A 7,252-nucleotide genomic window follows, 5' to 3' on the forward strand; every position below is an offset into this window, starting at 1 on the left:
CCCTCTCCCTCCGAGACCTAACATTGACAACACACTCTATGGAACATTACAGCAACTGCAGCAAACCTGCACTTATCACTACATGGCATTGGACAGAAGGGCGAGAGCCCAGCTGTTGCTGGATCGATAACAACCATATTTCAGGGGACCCAGTCTCTGTTTGAGTCTATCGCTTTTACGTACGCTTTTAGGGCTCTTATTTGTTGTCCACAATGTTATGTTTCTAATTGAGAGAATAGATTTCATCTTGATGGAAATTTCTTTAGATATTGCATTCACACATACATAAAAACAAATACCAAATACATACACAAATACACAAACACAAGCTAACACATTCGCTCACACGTATACGCATCAGTAACCCTTTATTTTTCCTTCTCTCTCTCTCTCTCTCTCTCTCTCTCTCTCTCTCTCTGTCTCTCTCTCTCTGTCTCTCTCTCTCTATCTCTCCCTCTCTCTCTGACGTCAGCACGATGAAGGTGACAGTTGTCCTCACAGTTCTGGCGCTCACCTGTCTGGTCGGCTCTGTGACGTCACAATACTACAGCAACAACAACGGCAGGTGAGACTTTGCGACAGTTTGGCTTTTGTATTACTTTAACAACTCGCTACTGGAGACTGATATTCTTTTTCAAAAGAATTGCTATTGCTTTGTTGGTTTTTTAGGGGTTTTTAGAGGGTTGGGGGGGGGGTAAATAATGTAGGTATTTCAACGCCCCCGAAGACACAATTTAGATTATTAAAGAGGCAGGCATCGACTCCACCTGTGAGAGTTAATCCTAGCTGAGAGGGATACAACGTCCTTGTGTAAAGAACTAAATTTTCCATTAAAATAGGTTGCTTTTAATGACAAGCGGGCTAACCCAGATTTCGGAGATTTCAAGAAATCTTGACCTACACCAAGAGTGGGCATTAACTTACCAAAAGTAGAAGTTTGGTTTCATTGGTGAGTAGAGTATATTTGTTTGGTTATAGAGAAAACTCTCCTTATCTTTTAAAGAAACTGAAACAAATTGCAAAAACTTTAACTTCAATTTTTTCAAAACAGTATTTTTAAGGATAGCCCCCTTGTGCTTAAAAACGACCAATTGTCCCAACACAGGAATCGAACTCCAGACCTCTGCAAGCAACGATGAAGCGCATAACCACTACACCACACTTTTTAATGTTTCAAAAGAGAGCCACTTATGTCTTAGCCCCAAGATTAAAGAAGATATAAACTGCTAATATTCTAGTCCCTCATCGACACATTTCAGTTTATTAAGAAAGCACGCAAAACTAGTTTGAAAGAGGTCCTCCAAAAGACAACATATCAACAACAACAGAAGCCACTCATCAAGACCTCGAACACAAACTGCATCTCCCTCGACATCCAACAATAAAAGAGAAGGAAGAAAGTAGAGTGTATTAAATAGGAGGCTGGCTGCCTTAAACCTTTTTTTTATTTGCATGACGTATGACTTACGTCCGTTCTGTCTTGGGTTCCCTCCTCGCAGGAGCCGCTTTCCCAGCTACAACCGCAACAACAACAGAGGCTACAACTACGGCGGCTACCGACAACAGTATCCCAGATACAACAGGTGGCTCATTCTTGTGCTCCATAGTTTGGTTGGGCTCTTTGTGTTTGTGTGTGTGGAGTTGTTTTTTTGGTTGGGGGAGGGATTGTTAGTTTGTTTTTTCTTTGTTGCTTTTTAGTTGGCCCAATAGCTTAATACCTCGTCAATATAATGAGATCTAAGCAACCGATAATTTTTACCAATTTTTTTAATTTGTTGAACCAACACCCTTTATAGAAATTTTAAAACACGGTGCGGTGTGGTTTTTGGTAAAAACATTTTTCAAAGGAAGAAAAAATGTGTAAATTTGCAGTTTCCAAGGAAGTCACCAAATGTGGGTGGCCATTATCTCGTTACAATAGCAAACATCTTTAAAATTATGCCTATAGCTCCAAACGCCACAACATTGACAGATGCCTGATTCAGCTGTATCGTGATACAATTTGAAAGAGACTAAAGTAAAAACGTTGATTCTTTAATGAATATTATTATTATAGTTCCAGGTGTTTGTAGTTGCGTTTGTGGCCTAGTGGTTAGGCTACCGGACTCGTAATCTTGAGATTGTGAGTTCGGGGGTTTGAGCCTCAGTTCGGCCCGACGCTGTGTCCTTGGGAAAGGCACTTTACACAAACTTCTCACTTGGCTTGGTCCCTTCGGAGATGGACGTTAAACTCGGAGGTCCTGCCTCTTAAATGTTGATAGGGGCGTTAAACCTGTACCATTTCATTAATGAAAAACTGAACATTAAACTACAGTGACTTCAGACTCCGTATTATACTGTGCACCCTTTATATGATTCTGAACCACGGTTAAGTTTGTCAAATTCGAAAGTTCAGTGGTTGGGAAGTTTTAGGCTGTCAAAGTGACGAACTTTCATAAATATAATATGTAGAGATGAGCAATTAACAACACGAACGGAAGTGGAGAGCTGGATGGATGTCTGTGTGTGAGTGTGCCTGCGTGCGTGCGTGTGTGTGTGTGTGTGTGTGTGTGTGTGTGTGTGTGTGTGTGTGTGTGTGTGTGTTGAGTTTGGGTGTGCTTGCGTCTATTTATCATTTTATATTAGGTTTTTTTTTCGGGGGAGGGAAGGGGTGGAAATTTCTTCAATTGGAAATGTTCAGCCGTTTATTTTGGGGAAGAAGCTCTTTAACATTGACCAAATCTGAAAACTGACGCTATGATTGTTTCAACAGGTACAACAGATATAACAGCTACGACAGTGACAGCAGTGAGAGTCGCGACAGTGACGACAGCAGCGAAGAGAGGGGTCGCTACAATTACTACAGAAGATACTAATGTTCGTGGACTGCGGAGACTGGTGTTTATTCATCACAATGCGTCTGTTACTTTCTATACTTCTATACTGTCTTACTGAAGTGAATGAAAACTGTCACTGTTAGTACGTGACGGCCAGTTTCGTACACGTTTTTTCTTGACAAGCTTTTTTTACTTGAAATTTATTTTATTTTTTAAATATTTTTTTTTGGTTCTTTTGACTCTAAAATAAATATTGTGGTTCTGTCTGTAGGTTTCATACTTTGAAAACCTTCAAAATAAAGTCAAAGGAAAAGGGAAACAAACATTGTTTGATGAAGTTGTCTTTTGCTGTTTTTGTGTCTTCAGAGCGCCTTATCTATCACTACCACCACCACTTATCTCTCTCTCTATTCTCTCTCTCTCTCTCTCTCTCTCTCTCTCTCTCTCTCTCTCTCTCTCTCTCTCTCTTTCTCTCTCCACCCATACTGTCTCTTGTTCTTTACCTCTCTGTCGCTGACTGTTCATATGCGAAGACAGTCAGGCCAGTCCCTAGGTTAGTCAGTTGCTGTAGCCCACTTCTACTGCCGACCTCTCAGAGCCCGCTCTCAACACACAGAGTGAGTCATCATGGGGAATTCATTCGCTCGTCAAATTAAAGAAATTAGAGAAACCAGGATTTTTCTTCCGGTTTGGAATTTTTTATCGAATGTTTTAATTATTTTTTTTGCTCAACAACTTTCATGTCCATGTAAAGGCACATTTCTCTGTGCATTTTACGGAAAATGATTGAGGGCACAAACAATGTAAATTTCAAGTCTCCAAGGAGTCTTAAACTACGAAAATCACCCAAAAAAAACTTTGGCGGCTATTTTCTTGTTAATAATGTTACCTCAGAAAGCAGGCAACCACACCACCTTCAATCCCAAATATCTCAATTTCCATTCACGATGTACGGGTATCTTTTCACCGAAAACAAGACAAGTGAACAAGCTTTGAGATTGTACCAGTAACTCCACATTGCCCAAAATTGACGAGAGCCTGATTTGAAGTGGCGTCAGTGGCCTAGTGGTTAGGCTACTGGACTCGTAATCGTGAGGTTGCGGGTTTGGGGGTTCGAGCCGCGGGCCCGACGTTGTTTCCTTGGGAAATACACTTTACACGAGTTTTCCCCACTTCACCGAGGTGAAAATTGGTACTCAGCTTTTGAAAGTGAAAGATCTTGTCAGTTTGTTAGTGTTTGAGCGCTTAACCAGCTGCTTGGACTGTATGCTTCCCGGGAAGCTTAGAATGTTTCTGAGTGTTCTATGGTTTGCTGGGGTAATAATAAAGCGCATAGAGCCTGCTTTCGAGTGGGCACATGCGCTATACAAATGCTATATATTATTACTACTACTACTATTATTATTATTATTATTATTATTATTATTATATTATTATTATTATTATTATCATCATTATTTGTATTATTATTATTAAGATTATTATTATTATTATAATTATTATTATTATTATTATCATTATTACTCTTATCATTATTATTATTATTATTATTATTATTATTATTATTATTATTATTATTATTATTATTATTCCATCGTGTCGAAAGAAGGTCCCTCCGAACCTCGTGGCATCTATCTTTGAGGTGCCACTCTGCAACAGATTTGGGGTTCTGGACAAAGACATGGGGCCGTGGGAAGGGGGAGGCTCCTCCTCCATCTCTTCTTATTCCCCTTCCTTTTTCTTCTTTCCGTGGTTCTTGTGGCCCAGAAGTTAAAGTGTTGGCCTCTCATTCAAAGGTCCCAGTTTCAAATCCAGGTAGCGACCGAAGAATTTCTTCTCTAAAACTGTCTCCTTTCACCTCCAATCCTGCTCTCTTGTAATGTTCTATCGTCTGCTTTCGTCTCTTCTTTCTTCCCCAACCCCTCACCTCCTTTGCCCCCTCCTTTGGGCTTCTGACTTTTTCTGCAGCCTTTTTACTGTTCTCTTTGGCTCCTTCTTACTGCTGTCTTTCAGCCACACCTCTGATCTTCTGGTAGGAAAGATCTACACCTAGCCTTCTCGGACAAGGGCGAAAAATCTCCGAGGTCCCGTGTGCAAGAGTGCACGCTAAAGACCCCTTGGTGGTCTAAAATCGGTAAGAGTAGGCTTCGGCCGCCACCCGGGCAAAATTCAAAATTTCATACGAAATGAAAATGTGTAATGTGTCCCACCCGCTCATACGAACGTATGCAGTTGCGAGGGCCTTAAAATACTTCCAAAAACAAACATTTCTTCTGTCCCCTCTTCCTCCTCCCGCCCTACTCCTCTCAACTCATGCACTTGTGAGGTACCCCCTCCCCCTCTTCCCAGCCCTCCGTCTGCTCCACCATCCAGTACCCCTCCCACCACGTAGACCTTGCACCTACATGATGGCTACTTTTACCTGGGATGTGTATTCGTTCAAAGCTGCAAAGGAAGGCTTCTCAATTCAGAGGACAATAGGAGTAGAGTTGGGATGGGGTGGTTTGGTTTGTTTGTTTGTTTGTTAGTCTGTTTTTGTTTTGTTTTTGTTTTTTGGTAAGTCTGTTACGCACTTGCAACTGCATAATGGCATATGAGCGCGCGGGACACATTAAACATTTTCAGTTTGGTTGGAACTAATTAATTTTGAATTTTGCCCTGGTGGCGCCGAAGACTACATCTATGGATTTTAGGACCACCAAGGGATGTTAGATATCACCTACAATAAAACCAGGGATTTGAATGAAAGACAGAAGTAAAAATGAGTAGAAAGGCTGTGGAAAGCGTCAGGGGACCCCCGGGGCGGTGCTACTGACTGAAGTGTCTTTAGGCCGTTGCTAGAGGGGGGACATTACCATCTCCAGTTCTTAGGCACAGTAGTATTGTAATTGTAAATGGGCAGATTCTTCAATGTCACGCTCCTGACTGTGTCTGAACTACAACAAGGAACTGCTGCTTTTTTTTCCTAATCCTCACTATCGTCATTTTTTCCTCTACTTCTTTTGTATGTTTGTTACACTCTTGAGATCTTCTATTTGCGGGATGCCTTGATAGTTGAAGCAGACTTTGTACTGTTGAAGCTAGAGAGGTGAGCAGAGTAAGTCTGATTCCTTGTAAGGACTTCTCTTTTGACACCCACCCCTTGGCGCTCATATGACCTTTTTATGCAGTTGCGAGCGCAGTAAAACCTCTACTAAAACAAACAAGAGTCAGGGGCCCAGAGAAAGGGGCAAGGGGTTAGGGCAGGGTAGGACATCATGTGGAGGCGAAAGCAAACAACAGAACATGGTCAAAGAGCAGAAAAGAATGTGAAAGGATATTTCTCAAAACTCGGTACTGAGCAGATAGAACTTTGTAGTTCTAGAGCAGTGAAATGCCAAAACCTCAGTGGAAAACACTAAAAGTGATTGAACAGTAGCAAATAAATATTCCTTTTAGAAATGCTGTAGTTTTTGTAAATTACAATTGATATCCTGCAAATTGCTCTAAATGGGTTATATTGTCTTTTAATCACTTACTAATTATGGGCGCTTGTCAATTTGGTCCATGTGGAGTTACCAGTACCTCAATGCTTGTTCATCTGGCTGTTGTTGTTTTTTTGGTGAAAAAGTACCCTTTTATCGTGAATATAAGTGGAGATTTTTGAGACTGAAGGAGATGGGGGTCGGCTCGTTTCAGAGATAATTGATATTAGTGGGAAAATGACTGTCAAAGTTTAGTGATTTTCATAGCTTAAGAGTCCTTGGAGACTGAAAAAGTTGTTTTTTTTTGTGCCTTTAGTTAACGGTTTTCCGTAAAATTCATCAGAGAAATGTGCTTTTAAATGGATATGGAAGTTGTTGAGCCAAAAAACAAAAGTAAGGTAATAATTGCCAAACCAGAGGGAAAATCCTGGTTTCACTAATTTCCCTAATTTGACGAGCGCCTGAATCCCCCATGATGCCTTACTCTGTGTGTTGAGAGCGGGCTCTGAGAGGTCGGCAGTAGAATTAGACTACAGGAACTGGCCAACCTAGGGACTGGCCTGACTGTCTTTGCATATCAACAGTCAGGGACAGAGAGGGACAGCACGAAAGACAGTAGGTGTGGAAGAAAATCAGAAAAGAAAAGGAGAGAGAGAGAGAAAGGGAGAAAAGAGCGAGAGAGAGAGAAAGAAAGAGAGTGAGAGAAAGAAATAGAGAGAGAGAGATGTGGAAGAAAATGACCAAAAGAAAAGGAGAGAGAAAAAGAGAGAGAGAGAGAGAGAGAGAGAGAGAGAGAGAGAGAGAGAGACGTTTATTATATGTGTGTGGGTGTGTGTGTGTGCGTGTGTGTGGGTATGTGTGTGTGTGTATGTGTGTGTGTGTGTGTGTGTGTGTGTGTGTGTGTGTGTGTGTGTGTGTGTGTTCTGTAGACACAAACAAACAGTAAAAGACAACTTCATCAAACAACGTCTG

At 41.2% G+C, this 7,252-nt stretch overlaps 1 long non-coding RNA gene across 1 annotated transcript; it reads left to right on the top strand.

Moving 5' to 3' along the window:
- The first annotated feature begins 477 nt into the window (after positions 1–477).
- LOC118478509 lies at positions 478–3,135 on the top strand. Its single transcript, XR_004859093.1, has 3 exons — positions 478–565; positions 1,500–1,583; positions 2,753–3,135. It is a non-coding gene; the product is annotated as an uncharacterized LOC118478509 (long non-coding RNA).
- Positions 3,136–7,252: the final 4,117 nt, after the last annotated feature.

The sequence above is a fragment of the Aplysia californica genome, unplaced genomic scaffold (assembly GCF_000002075.1).
Source record: "Aplysia californica isolate F4 #8 unplaced genomic scaffold, AplCal3.0 scaffold00632, whole genome shotgun sequence".
NCBI classification, from domain to species: domain Eukaryota; kingdom Metazoa; phylum Mollusca; class Gastropoda; order Aplysiida; family Aplysiidae; genus Aplysia; species Aplysia californica.